A 15,266-nucleotide genomic window follows, 5' to 3' on the forward strand; every position below is an offset into this window, starting at 1 on the left:
GCAGATATACATTCAGTTCAGTTCAGTTCAGTTCATTCGCTCAGTCGTGTCCAACTCTTTGCGACCCCATGAATTGCAGCACACCTTAGGGCAAGATAAATAATCATCCTCATGGTAGGAGGGAGACCCTTGGAACAGAACGCCCAGTGGAAGAGGTGAGAGGCTCAGGCCAAGAAATGTGACAAAGGAGATGCTCTCAACATACTGCTCAGTACAGTGAAAGGAAAATGCACCAAGAGAAAAGATGAGGAGGTGCTAAGGAAGATGGTATTACCACCAGGCTGGAAGGCAGAGCACAGCACAAGACAAGACCTCCTACGGTGTCTAGTGGGAGAAAACAGGACTCAGGTCAGCCCCCAGCAGGGGATGGAAAAGGATGGGAGTGAAGTACCCTTCTTACCTGTGTGGTGGCTGGGGAGGTTCGGGCGGCTGCAAAAAACAGAGCCTGGCTGGGATGTCACAGTCCAGAGAGATGCCTCAGCATGGTGTCTGCAGCTGGGCTGAGACTATGGAGTAAACATCAGGAAAAGCTCAGACTCCTGAGTCCTGAAAGCTCTAGGAAACCCATGGGACATTGGAAGATTCTGTGTCTGGCCAGGATCTTCCTGGTGGTGCTGTTTGTTGGCATGGTTTCCCCTGAATCACAGCCTGTCTACTGACCAGTGGCCCCTGTGAGCTGTCCCCTTGTGGCCTTGCTCCTGGGAACACAGTATCAGTTCTGGGCCATAGGGATCACTATCCTCTGAGGTCTCAGTGGGCACTCCCTCTCCCTCCGGGGTCAGAATCTGCTCAGTGTACAGAGGGCAGGTCAGGGTCCCCAAAGATGATGAAAATGAAGGCTGCGATGGAGGAAGCTTTATTTTTCTAGTATTCAATTTAATTAGTTAATTTATCTATATGGCTGCATTTGGGTCCTAGTTACTTGCAACACAGGGGATCTCTAGTTGAACTCTTAGTCATGATTTGAAATCTAGTTACCTGACCAGAGATCCAACTCTGGCCCCTTGCATTGGTGGGCCTTCTGCATTGGGAGCTGTGGAGTCTTACTCACTGGATCACCAGGGAGGTTCTAGAGGAAGCATTCAAGCTGTGAGGAGCTCAGGGGTGCCAGAAGACTGGGGTCCTCTGGGCAGCAGTCTGAACCCAGCCCAAGGGGTGCCAACACTGCTGGTATCCATAGCAGCACGGGAAATCTTGTTCTTAGTCCCACTGGCTGCCTCACCGCACATGAATTCAAACTGCTGTTCCTTCTCTCCTCCTCCTAGCCTGACTAGGTGATCATATCACCAAGTTCTTAGAAACAGAGGCCCTCTGATGCAAAAGCCTTTTTAAATGGAGCCATGGTTAGCAGAAGTTATGATCAACCTAGACAGCATATTCAAAAGCAGAGACATTACTTTGCCGACTAAGGTCCATCTAGTCAAGGCTATGGTTTTTCCAGTAGTCATGTATGGATGTGAGAGCTGGACTATAAAGAAAGCTGAGCACCAAAGAATTGATGCTTTTGAACTGTGGTGTTGAAGAAGACTCTTGAGAGTCCCTTGGACTGCAAGGAGATCCAACCAGTCCATTCTGAAGGAGATCAGCCCTGGGATTTCTTTGGAAGGAATGATGCTAAAGCTGAAACTCCAGTACTTTGGCCACCTCATGTGAAGAGTTGACTCATTGGAAAAGACTTTGATGCTGGGAGGGATTGGGGGCAGGAGGAGAATGGGATGACAGAGGATGAGATGGTTGGATGGCATCACTGACTTGATGGACATGAATCTGAGTGAACTCCGGGAGTTGGTGATGGAGAGGGAGGCCTGGCGTGCTGCGATTCACGGGGTCGCAAAGACCCAGACACGACTGAGCGACTGAACTGAACTGAACTGATGGTTAGCGGAGGTAGGAAGGTGGGCGGACCCTGGTTGCATCTTCACTTCTGATTGGTGAGCTGGATATCACATGACTCCTCATCTTCCCAGAGTGGTCCAACTGGGACCCCAAGGCAGCAAGCTGGAGAGTGTGCACCGGGGCTTTAGGATCTTCCAGGGGACTGGTCAGTAATATGAATATGTCTGACTCTGCAACTCCCATGGACTGTAGCTCGTCAGGTTCCTCTGTCCATGGAATTCTCCAGGCAAGAATACTGGAGTGGGTAGCCAGCCATTCCCTTCTCCAGGGGATCTTCCCCACCCAGGGATGGAACCCAGGTCTTCTGCTTTACAGGCAGATTCTTTTACTATCTGAGCCACCAGAGAAGCCCCATATATGAATTTACTCAATCTTTAAATGTAGAGGCTGAAAGTGTATGATTGTGTGTAGTTAGGTGGGGGTCTCTCTATAAACGATTTTTGAGTGACTGAAGACCTACATGTCAGCACCATTCTGGTGGCTCAAACTCAAGAAATAACTTGAAGGACATACCACACTGGTCAGAAAAAGAATCCCCTAGCTAGGTCGTCCTCCTGGAATCTGATCAGAACACTGGGTCTCTGAATGCCCCCACTGAGACTCCTCCTAACATCTGGATTCCTATCTGCCAAACTGACTAAGAGTTGGAGTGTGACTTTCTAGCAGGTGAGAACTAGCATGAGACCCTCGGTGTTTCTGCATAGGTAATTCCCAGGCCCCAACAGGAGGTTTAGATGTTTTCCTGGAAGACAGCTTCCTCCCACCTGGCTGCCTGCAGCACAGGCAAGGGTTGCCTGGGAGTAAGAGTGGTACTGCCCTTAAATATACATCAACATTTGTATAGGCTGCAATAACAATCTAGTGATGAGTGAATGAGAAGATTTGACCTAATCTTCATTCTTGGCTGCAGATATCTAGTTTCTGTAGATGTAAATATTTTCTAATGCACAGACTTCAAGTATACTAATTGGACATTTAGATTTAGTTATGATTACAAAAAGGTTGCGTGTTTAGTAGTCAAAACAGAAAAGCAAATGTAAGAAAACTTGCATCTAAATTTTCACCTATGTATCATATGACATGTATATGTCATATAAGACATATGACAAAAGGCTACTGAATAGAGCAGGAAAACATATCCAACATTTTGAGCTAAATGTTTAAACCTGGCTTTGCCATGTAGAATAGAAAGAGTGGGGAGACGGTATTCCAAGTGAAAGAGTAGTGTGTATGAAAGTAGTAGGGATTGATGAAGTGTAAGAATTGTAGTTCCATATGGCCTGAATCCATCTTGGTTGGCCCCACACGGCATGGCTTAGTTTCATTGAGTTAGACAAGGCTGTGATCCACGTGATCAGATAGGCTAGTTTTCTGTGATAATGGTTTCAGTGTGTCTGCCCTCTGATGCTCTCTCGCAACACCTACTGTCTTACTTGGGTTTCTCTTACCTTGGCAAGGGGTATCTCCTCACAGCCACCTCTCCTGACCTTGAATGTGGAATAGCTCCTCTTGGCCCTCCTGCGCCCTCTCAGCTGCCAATCCTTGGACGTGGGGTTGCTCCTCTCAGCCGTCTGACAGAATGTGGTCTACTGAAGAAGGGAAATACCACTTCAGTATTCTTGCCTTTAGAACCCCATGAAAAGGCAAAATGATAGGATACTGAAAGAGGAACTCACCAGGTCGGCAGGTGCCCAATATGCTACTGGAGATCAGTGGAGAAATAACTCCAGAAAGAATGAAGGGACGGAGCCAAAGCAAAAACAATACCCAGCTATGGATGTGACTGGTGATAGAAGCAAGGTCTGATGCATAAAAAGCAATATTGCATAGGAACCTAGAATGTTGGGTCTATGAATCAAGGCAAATTGGAAGTGGTCGAACAGGAGATGGCAAGAGTGAACATTGACATTCTAGGAATAGTGAACTAAAATGGACTGGAATGGGTGAATTTAACTCAGATGACCATTGTATCTACCACTGTGGGCAGGAATCCCTTAGAAGAAATGGAGTAACCATCATGGTCAACAAAAGAGTCCGAAATGCAGTACTTGGATGCAATCTCAAAAACAACAGAATGATCTCTGTTTGTTTCCAAGGCAAACCATTCAATATCACAGTAATCCAAGCCTATGCCCCAACCAGTGATGCTGAAGAAGCTGAAGTTGAATGGTTCTATGAAGAACTACAAGACCTTTTAGAACTAACACCCCCAAAAGATGTCATTTTCATTATAGGAGACTGGAATGCAAAAGTAGGAAGTCAAGAAACACCTGGGGTAACAGGCAAATTTGGCCTTGGAATATGGAATGAACCAGGGCAAAAGCTAATAGAATCTTGCCAAGAGAACACATTGGTCATAGCAAACACTGTCTTCCAACAACACAAGAGAAGACTCTACACATGGACATCACCAGCTGGTCAACACCAAAATCAGATTGATTATATTCTTTGCAGCCAAAGATGGAAAAGCTCTATACAGTCAACAAAAATAAGACCGGGAGCTGACTGTGGCTCACATCATGAACTCCTTATTGCCAAATTCAGACTTAAATTGAAGAAAGTAGGGAAAACCGCCAGACCATTCAGGGATGACCTAAATCAAATCCCTTATGATTATACAGTGGAAGTGAGAAATAGACTTAAGGGACTAGATCTGATAGACAGAGTGCCTGATGAACTATGGACGGAGGTTCATGACATTGTACAGGAGACAGGGATCAAGACCATCCCCATGGAAAAGAAATGCAAAAAAGCAAAATGACTGTGTGGGGAGGCCTTACAAATAGCTGTGAGAAATATCAGTAACCTCAGATATGCAGATGACACCACCCTTATGGTAGAAAGTGAAGAGGAACTAAAGAGCCTCTTGATGAAAGTGAAAGAGGAGAGTGAAAAAGTTGGCTTAAAGCTCAACATTCAGAAAACGAAGATCATGGCATTTGGTCCCATCACTTCATCGAAATGGGTGGGGAAACAGTGGAAACAGTGTCAGACTTAATTTTTTGGGGCTCCAAAATCACTGCAGGTGGTGATTGCAGCCATGAAAGCAAAAGACACTTACTCCTTGGAAGGAAAGTTATGACCAACCTAAATAGCATATTAAAAAGCAGAGACGTTACTTTTCCAACTAAGGTCCATCTAGTCAAGTCTATGGTTTTCCCAGTGGTCATGTATGGATATGAGAGTTGGACTGTGAAGAAAGCTAAGTGCCAAAGAATTGATGCTTTGAACTGTGGTGTTGGAGAAGACAGACTTGATGAACAGGATTCTGAGTGAACTCCGGGAGTTGGTGATGGACAGGGAGGCCTGGTTTGCTGTGATTCATGGGGTCGCAAAGTGCTGGACACGACTGAGTGACTGAAGTGAACTGAACTGATGGCCTGAATATGTGATTGTTAATAATAGAGAACAGTAGAAATGAGGCTTAAAAAGGAGACACCAATTATGAGAGTGTCTGTCTGCCGTGAGATTTGTTCATCTCTTAGTGATAGAGGGACTTTGAAGGATTTTTTTAAGCAAGGAAGGAGTAAGACTAGATTCATATTTTAGAAGATCACTTAGAAGGTCATTTTGTTATTGATCATATTTTAGAAGATCATCATCAAGTTATTGCCTGCGTGCTTGCTTTAAATACATTGTTATATTAATAGTTAATCCTGAAAAATCACACTACAAAGAAATATTATTTATCCACATTTTACAAATAAATGTTGAGGGTACTTTCATCTGTTAAGTAACAAAGCCTAAGGCCATTTATCTATTAAGTAACAAAGCATGGATTCATACCAGGGAAATTTGAACTAAACTCCCTCTTTCCTAAACACTACATTTCACTGCCTCTGAGTAAATTCTGGTGAAAAGTCAGAGACCAGGGATGGTCAAAGAGATTATTGAAATAAAATAGATAAGGAAGTAGTTGATAAGAAAAAAATTAAATCAAGAATTATTTGAGAGTAGAGCTTCCCAATACTTAATTTTGTATTGGATCTCCCAGCATTTGATATGTGTGAGAAGTAGGTTGAGAAATATTTTATATTTTTAAATAAAAGTATTACTATTGTGTTATAACCTTTATGCAAGTCTGTTTGTTCATCCTCTGGGGCTACATTGTCATAACTCAGCTTCTTTGCTGTCTGGTTAGTTAAAGTCTTACTGTATCATCAATGCAGATCACTTTGGCCAACTGCATTATTTTGAATTTATATGAACTTGTCTAATGTGAGGCAATATATAGTCCCACTATCTTGTTAAAATACTTCTTTTCATAAGTGGTTTTGCTCAACTTTTATGTTTCTCATAAAATGTGTGTTCCTTTTAGAAATAAATATTTGGTTGCTTTAATGGGCTGACTACCCTAAATCAGGGCTTTCCTGGTAGCTCAGCTGGTAAAGAATTTGCCTGTAATGCAGGAAATGCCAGTTTGATCCTAAATCAAGAAGTTTGTTCAGCACTTTCCTATGATCATTAAGAACCCTTATGATAGTTTGTTATTTTGAATGTTATGTTTGCATTATAGAATAGCTTTTTCTAGTTTTTAATAGTCAATCAATACATGTAATTTAAAATTTAGTCTGAAACACTAAATATCAAGTGTTGAAATATATTTATATTCTTATATAAATATAAGTCACTACAGCATGCACTAAATAATTACATCTGGCCACCTCATGCAAAGAGTTGACTCATTGAAAAGACTGATGCTGGGAGGGATTAGGGGCAGGAGGAGAAGGGGACGACAGAGGATGAGATGGCTGGATGGCATCACTGACTCGATGGACATGAGTGTGAGTGAACTCCGGGAGTTGGGGATGGACAGGGAGGCCTGGCGTGCTGCGATTCATGGGGTCGCAAAGAGTCGGACACGACTGAGCAACTGAACTGAACTGAACTGAACTGGATAGATTGGAAAAGACCCTGATGGTAGGAGAGATTGAGGGCAGGAGAAGAAGGGGATGACAGAGAATAAGATAGTTGGATGACATCACTGACTCAATGGGCATCAGTTTGAGCAAACTCTAAGAGATACTGAAGGACAGGGAAGCTTGGCATGCTGCAGTCCATGGGGTCGCAAAGAGTCAGACACAACTGAGCAACTGAACAATTGGATAGATTCACATGACTGACCTAGACATCCCAGCCTACCTGTTACCCATTGTCTGTCCAGTCTTATCTTCTACCTCGCCCCCTTCCTCCTTTTTCTTGGCTACAATGATTGCCTTTCTTTTTCTCAAACAAGCCAAACCCGGAGGGCTCTTGCACTTGCTATTCTCACCATCGAGCTGCTGTTTCTTCCAATATCCACATAGTTGGCTCCCTCACTCCTTTCAAGCCTTGACTTAAAATATTCCCTGATTAGAAAGACTTCCCAAACCATCCTATATATAGTACTTGTGTCAGAATTCGCCTTCTTACCTTGTTTCATTCTGGTCCATTGCATTTATCCTCACCAGATATATTGTACATGTGCTCATATATTGGTCTCCTAGCACTAAGATGCTGAATAGAAAAAAAAGCTTACTTCTGTGTGTCTCTTTAGTGCTCACACAGAACACTTCAGATACTTCTGCTCACCAAATGTAGGGGGAGTTTTTCCCACACCAAGCAGTTCTTTTTGACCCTAAAAGGTGTCCTAGAATTTAATTTTATTCTGACACTATCTACCTGGAGATAAGTTTGGATCCCATGAGTTAAGGGCTCAGATCTATAAGACTGCTCCTCCTCCCCTCCTACATCAGACACTGGCTGCCCATTGAGGTTGTCACCTGGGCTTCTGACAACTGGCTATGATTTGGAGGTTCCCACTGACAGCCACCCCTCCTCATCCTTACCCCCCATCCTCCTGTGAGATCTTAATTCCTCCACCAGGGATCAAACCTGCACCCCCTGCATTGGAAGGTGGAGTCTTAAGATTGGACCGCCAGGGAAGTCCCCTTTGTCAGTTTTGATTAGTTTGCTGGAGCTGCTCACAGAAGTCAGGAAAATGGTTTCATTACTAGTTTAGCAGTTTATTATAAAGGATATGACTCAGGAACAACCAGATGGAAGAGATTCACTAGTACAGCATGTTGTGTGGGCAGGGGCACAGGGCTTCCATGCCCTTTCTAAGCTCGCTCCTCTCCCCTCCTCCATGGGTTCACCAATTTGGAAGCTCTCTAAATCCTCTCTAATGCTTTGGGGATTTTTCTGGAGACTCCATCACGAAGCCATGCTCAATCATTAATTCAGTTTCAAGGCCTGCTTCAGAGAAGAAGGCAGGTGTTGAATGTCCCAAACTTCTAATCATGGCTTGGTCTTCTTGGCGACAGGCTCAGCAAGACTCACCTCGTTAGAAGAAAAGACACTCCTACCACCCAGGAAATTCCAAGGGATTCAGGAGCTCAGTGTCCGGAACCAGGGTCAAAGACCAAATATTACAACAAAAGATGCTTCTACTGTTCTTATCACTTAGGAAATTACAAGAGTTTTAAGAGCTCTGTGCCAAGAACTGGGGGGAGATATGTGTGTGTGTGTGTGTGTGTGTGTGTGTGTGTGTATGTATATATATGTTTTATTTCCTCACAGATGTAACCTCCATTAAGTTAATATCTAAAACATAATATTCACTGACTTTGAATGGGGAAAATATCTATTAATAAATGGGAAATAGGAAATCTTTTTTTCCTAAATCCACTGCTCCTCTGAATTTATTTAAAGTGGTTCAATATTGGTTTTCAGTTGTCACATCCTGGCAACATAGGAGGAATATTTAATGTCATGAATAATCTATGCAAGGATAATTGCACATTTTTAAGTCAATAAAGCATAGACTTGGCATTGTTTAGTTTTTAATATACCATTCATGTCTTTGAAAACAAAATGATGCATTTTTGCAAAATGAAAATCTGATCAAATCTATATATCTACTCTAATACTTTGGCCACCTAATACAAAAAAGTGACTCATTGGAAAAGACCCTGATGCTGGGAAAGATTGAAGGCAGGTGGAAAAGGGGATGACAGGAGGAAAAGTTGGATGGCGTCACTGACTCAATGGACATGAGTTTGAGCAAGCTCCAGGAGCTGGTGATGGACAATGAAGCCTGGTGTGCTGTAGTCCATGGGGTCACAAAGAATCAGACATGACTGAGTGACTGAACTGAATAAAACATTAAGAAATTTATGGCCATCATCAAGAAATTTCTTATCTTGTCAATACATATTTTGTGCAATATGGTTTTTTAAGTACTAAGTATTTTTTCTTGTTGATAGCTAATGGAAGAATCCACAGAACCAAACTGCCAAGTTGGTAGAGTGGGAGTGAGAGGAGTCAGTCAAGGCTTCACCTATTGGTATCTGGACAGATGGCCATTTCATTAACCCAGACTGGAACTCAAATTGAAAGTTCAAGAAATGATCACTGGGAAAAAAGAGCAGAGTTGAAATAATATGTGGGTTTTGAAATACTGTTGCTCACTTATAGTAGGCCAGTAAGAGGCAAGCAAAATTATAGCACTAAATCTTGGAGTGTTTTCTGCAAATAAAAATTTTACAATTATCAGAATATATATAGTCATTGATACATAAGGACTATTACTTAGGGATTGTGTAAATGTCAAGATAAGAAGGTGGAAAATATTATATCTTAATGCTTAACTCACTAACAATCATTTTACCTGCATGTAATAATCCGTTTTTATTTACTTGCATTCATATGCTTCTGCTCTTTGCTATGCTTTGATGAATTCCTCCCATTTCCTCCTCAGTGATGCTACTGGTTTTTATTTTATTAATTTATTCTATTCAAATAACTTTTAGTTCTAGTTAATATCTCAAAAGACTTGTTTTTCATGCTTTCCATTTCTTTTATTTCAACTTCATTTAGATTTATTCCATTGTTATTTTTCTAGTAGTGAGTTGAATGCTATGAAAAGAGGAAATTTTAAATTCTATTTTATTTAATATAGAAATTGCAAATTTTATGTTCCTTGATTCATGCTTTGGTTTTCTTAAATTCTATTTGGATGTTAAATTATGGTTGAAACCAAAGACTGAGGGCATTTTAGTAGCACTCATCAGTGAAAAGCTCTGGGAGAATAAAAGATTTTTTTAAATAGGGCAAAGTGTGTTGGTTAGCTATTGCCAAAAAAATGTTGCATAATCAACTACCCCCCAAACTGAGGGACATATAACAATCATGATCTGTTCTCATAAATTTGTGAACTCAGCTGAGTGGCTCGGTTAATCTCAGTTGGGCTTGCTCTTATGTGTAGGGTTCATCTAGAAGCTGGCTTATCTAGGCTGTGTGTGGCCAGGATGGTTGAACTCTGCTCAACTAGGCATGTTCTTCTCACAGTGATGGCAAAGGTGCAATAGAGTTAGCTCAAGAAGTCAAGAGCTTCCCAACTCTTTGCTAACATGACACCCAAAAGCGTTCCATTGCAAGTCATGTGAACAAACCCACAGTCTAAGGTAAAAACCACATTTCTCTTTTGTCAGACTGCAAAATCTCTTGTAACAGGGATACAGAGGGAAATGAAGAACCAGAGGCTTTACTGCAGGGAATCTAAAACACTTTAATATACATATATATATATGTGTGTGTGTGTGTGTATGTACACACCATTTATATCTTTATTGAGTAAATAAAAGCTTGATAGTGTGAAGAAAATAAATTTAACCTATACTGACATAAAGGACATCTTGTATCAAATTTTAAAATGCTTTGAATGTTGTAAGCATCCTTTTTGCTTATATCCCTGCCATCATAAATATCTTTATTCCTCTTCTTTTTCAGAAGTCCCATTGAAATGGACATCATAAGTTAATCCTATTTTCTGTGAAATTAACTGTTCCTCTCAAGCACAAGCTGGAATCAAGACTGCCAGGAGAAATATCAATAACTTCAGATATGCAGATGACACCACCCTTATGGCAGAAAGTGAAGAAGAACTAAGGAGCCTCTTGATGAAAGTGAAAGAGGAGAGTGAAAAAGCTGGCTTAAAGCTCAACATTCAGAAAATGAAGATCATGGCATCTGGTCCCATCACTTCATGAGAAATAGATGGGGAAAGAGTGTCAGACTTTATTTTTCGGGGCTCCAAAATCACTGCAGATGGTGATTGCAGCCACGAAATTAAAAGATGCTTACTCCTTGGAAGAAAGTTATGACCAACCTAGACAGCATATTAAAAAGCAGAGACGTTACTTTGTCAACAAAGGTCTGTCTAGTCAAAGATGTGGTTTTTTCCAGTGGTCATGTATGAATGTGAGAGTTGGACTGTAAAGAAAGCTGAGTGCCAAAGAATTGATGTTTTTGAACTATGGTGTTGGAGAAGACTCTTGAGAGTCCCTTGGACTGCAAGGAGATCCAACCAGTCCATTCTAAAGGAGATCAGTCCTGGGTTTTTATTGGAAGGATTGATGTTGAAGTTGAAACTCCAGTACTTTGGCCACCTGATGTGAAGAGTTGACTTATTGGAAAAGACCCTGATGCTGGGAAAGACTGAGGGCAGGAGGAGAAGGGGAGACAGAGGATGAGATGGTTGGATGGCATCACGGACTCAATAGACATGAGTGTGGGTAGACTTTGGGAGTTGGTGATGGACAGGGAGGCCTGGCGTGCTGTGGTTCATGGGGTTGCAAAGAGTCGGACATGACTGAGCGACTGAACTGAACTGAAATCAAAGCCACACATGTCAGTTGGTAACTGAAAACACCATGAAATCAGCATCTGTAATTGGATATGGAAAGTTAGTATCTCATTGTTAAAAGCAAATATTTTAGATGCTGTTTGCAATATTAATAATGATAATTCAATATTTGTTTCTTGGTATTTGTCAGATGTGTTCTTTTATATGTTCAACTTTTTGAGTCATTTCATTTTAGAAGGGTGTTCATTTTTTAATAGTCTGATCAGATGTCTGTTAATCAGATAATACACTAATTTTTATTTTGATTATTCACTTATTTGGAATCCTAGCTACCTTCTAATTTTTCACTTTTCTCTTTGCCTTCTCTAATTTTTTTTATTTTTTTAGATACTTCTTCTCTTCTTTCTGGTCTTCCCAGGTGGCTCAGTGGTAAAGAACCCGCCTACCAGTGAAGGAGACACAAGAGACTCAGGTTCGGTCCCTGTATCAGGAAGATCCTCTGGAGGAGGGCCTGGCAATCCGTTCCAGCATTCTTGCCTAGTTAACCCCAGGACAGAGGAGCCTGGCTGGCTGTAGCTTGTAGGGTCACAAAGAGTTGGACATAAGTGACTTAGCACACAAGCACGCTCTTCTTTCTGCTTTCTGTTGGACTGGTAATATATTCCTCTTGCTAGTTTGGAAGCTGTAGATTCTGTTTCTACTCTGTTTTCACATATTCATTTGACTATAGTTTTCTCTCACTCAAATTCTTTCTCTATCTCTTGCTTCTTCTTCAATGAGACAAGGTACTACATTGAATCTCCCTCCTGTTCCCTGTCTGCCTCCATCTGGTTGGTGTATTTTTTGAATGTAATTTATCTGTATTACTTGAAGAGATTTCTCTCTTCATCTTTGATAACCTGCATTTTAGCCATGGTGAATTTAAACATGACTTTATTTTTATTTGAACTGCTTAGCACTCCGTGTTCATGGTCTGAATACTCGAACCTTTCTGAAAATGGTTAAAATTATTAGCTAATCTGCCTGCAGTGCAGGAGACCCCAGTTCAATTCCTGGGTAAGGAAGATTCCCTAGAGAAGGGAATGGTAACACACTCCAGTATTCTTGCCTGGAGAATTCCACGGACAGAGGAGCCTGGCAGGCTATAGTCTATGGCATTGCAAAGAGTCTGACACGACCAAGTGACTAACACTTTCACTTTTCACTTTCACTTTTCACTTGCTCTCTATTGCTTTTCTGCCATTCCCTCTTTTGTTTTACAGGCCCATTTAGTATATGTTTGAGTTCTCTCAAACCATTTTCCATCACTATTAACTACGTTTTTATACTTTCAATCTCTTTATCCTGCACAGTGATTTGGCAGAACATCTCAGTGTTTTTTCCTTATTCACTAATTGTCTCTATTTCTGGGTCCAGTGTAGAGATTTTCTGCTTTTTTTTTAAAAAAAATTCAATTGCTGTATTATTGTACTATTTTTACTTCACTCTTTCTCATTTTCTCTCATTTCTTTGTTATTATTGTATATGCTTCCTTTTTATCCAATGGACTTATGCCTTCTTATATCTCTTTGAAGATACTCAACATATACACTTTAAATGGATTTTCATATTGCTTATTTTTTCATTTTATCAGATTGAATTCATCTCATGGCTGTCATTCCTACATTAGTTTTTCATCATGAATTTTGAAATACTGATTTTCAGGTTCATCTTGAGTGAAAGTTTGTCATGTTCTGCAGTGTGTCTTAGGATGTCAGTTACACAGTGATATTGTAAATAGTGCAAAACCAGACACCAAACTTGTGGTGTAGTCTTTGCCTTGATTTCTAGACCCTACTTACTTCCTCTTCTTTCTCTAGTGATGCAGTTTTATAAAAACTCTAACCATCGGTTCACACAAATGGTGAGCCCCCCTGTTATGAGCTTCAGCTCACGGCAAGGCGAACTCACCAAAACTCCAAGTTCTAGGCTGTGAATTCTGGCATAGTCTCGTGCTGTATATAACATTTTTAGTTTTTATTACCAGAGCCCAAATTGTCAGCAGTCTCTACCTATTTTCAATTTTGGAACCAGAGAATTCCACCTACTGCTTTCTGATTCTTTTCCATGTATGATCAAGAAATTGTACATCTTGTCTTTGAGAATGGTTTTAACTTTCCAACTTCTTTTTACTTTTCTCAGTTAAAATTCATATGGGAGTTGGGTACACATTTGTGAACTTAATACTGCTAATGATACAATAAGATGAAAATGGCAGATGTATTTAATTTTTATAAAGTGATTTTTTAAAGTTTAATTTTTTAAATTAACTTTAAAAAAACATTTTAAAAGTTTTAAATTAAATTTTTTTTTGTCCTGAATATCACAGCTGGTCTTATTTAGACAAATGGTTCTGTGGCCCTTGGATAGGTTATGAAATAGAGTTTTGTGTAATTCTCTACAAAAGAAAAATAGGACAGACTAGTTACTTTTTGAAATACAGTGCATTGTATATATCGTACTCAATCCAAATATTTGTCTACTGAGTTTAATAGTATTCTATTTCATTTTATTTATTGGAGATCTGGGCTTAATACATCATTCCCCGGCAAAGACTAGATGTCCTCAAGGTAACATTCAAGGAGCAGGACAGAATATGCCTTGAGTATGCTTTGGAACCTTGTTATAAAAGATTAATGATCTTTCATTCAACAGGGTTTTTTTTTGGTCTTCCTTCAAATGTTCACGTGACCGATAGCTTATCCATGTGCATTGTACATTACAAATGAACTTGTCAGAAAAGGAAATATAGATGTCCGGGAACCAGAGATAACTTAACCACAAGACCCATTTCCCATGCCCCACCCTTGGATAACGTGCAGAGTGTTCTTTCCTTAGGAAGAAAGAGTTTTCATTACTGTCAAATGATGATTATTATAGTAAGTTAGTCCCAGAATTATAGAGGTTTTACACATTTTTAAGGTTTACTGTGCTCCCCCCACCCTCCTGCTGGGAGTAATACCATTGCAATAAATGCAACATGAGCAGTTGTCCTTAAGCTCCTAATGTGAGAACAGCATAACTGAGGACATGTTTCTAATGGAAAACTAAGGACCACGGTTTAGATTGTTCTCCAAAGAGGGATGAGAAGTAGAATGGTTGCAAACATACTCCACCCAGAGCAACTTATTTTAGAACATCCCCTGTGTCTCTCAAGTTGACAATTACATTTTACACTGCATGTAAGCCATCTTTAAACAGAAATTCAAATTGTTAAACAGCTCTCATCATTGTCCTAAATTTTTATCAACAGAACCATGGGGCAAATAGTTCATGAGCAGATATTAGGAGCGGCAAGATGTACCAAAACTGTGACTGAGTTAGATTAGAAGACTTTTGGGGTTCAGTAAGCCCAAACTTTGGGTGCTCATGAAAAAAGACGATGCTGCTGCTGCTGCTAAGTTGCTTCAGTCGTGTCTGACTCTGTGCGACCCCATAGACCGCGGCCCACCAGGCTCCCCTGTCCCTGGGATTCTCCAGGCAAGAATATTGTGCCATTTCCTTCTCCATGCATGCATGCTAAGTCGCTTCAGTCGTGTCCAACTCTGTGTGACCGCATAGATGGCAGCCCACCAGGCTCTTCTGTCCACAGGATTCTTTAGGCAAGAATACTGGAGTGGGTTGCCATTTCCTTCTCCAATGAAGGCGATGAGGACAATCCAAACATGCCCACAGCTATAGTCAGGGGAGAGTTGTCAGATCA

The 15,266-nt window shown here is 40.8% G+C and overlaps 1 long non-coding RNA gene across 1 annotated transcript in view; it reads left to right on the plus strand.

Annotated features, from left to right (window-relative positions):
* Positions 1-11,706, plus strand: part of LOC138446646 (uncharacterized) — a 120,474-nt gene extending 108,768 nt beyond the window's left edge. The window contains exon 2 of the long non-coding RNA XR_011259488.1: positions 10,669-11,706. This is a non-coding gene — a long non-coding RNA (uncharacterized lncRNA). The remainder of the gene's footprint in view (positions 1-10,668) is intronic.
* Positions 11,707-15,266: the final 3,560 nt, after the last annotated feature.

This window comes from Ovis canadensis, chromosome 10, assembly GCF_042477335.2.
Source record: "Ovis canadensis isolate MfBH-ARS-UI-01 breed Bighorn chromosome 10, ARS-UI_OviCan_v2, whole genome shotgun sequence".
In the NCBI taxonomy this organism is placed as follows: Eukaryota; Metazoa; Chordata; class Mammalia; order Artiodactyla; family Bovidae; genus Ovis; species Ovis canadensis.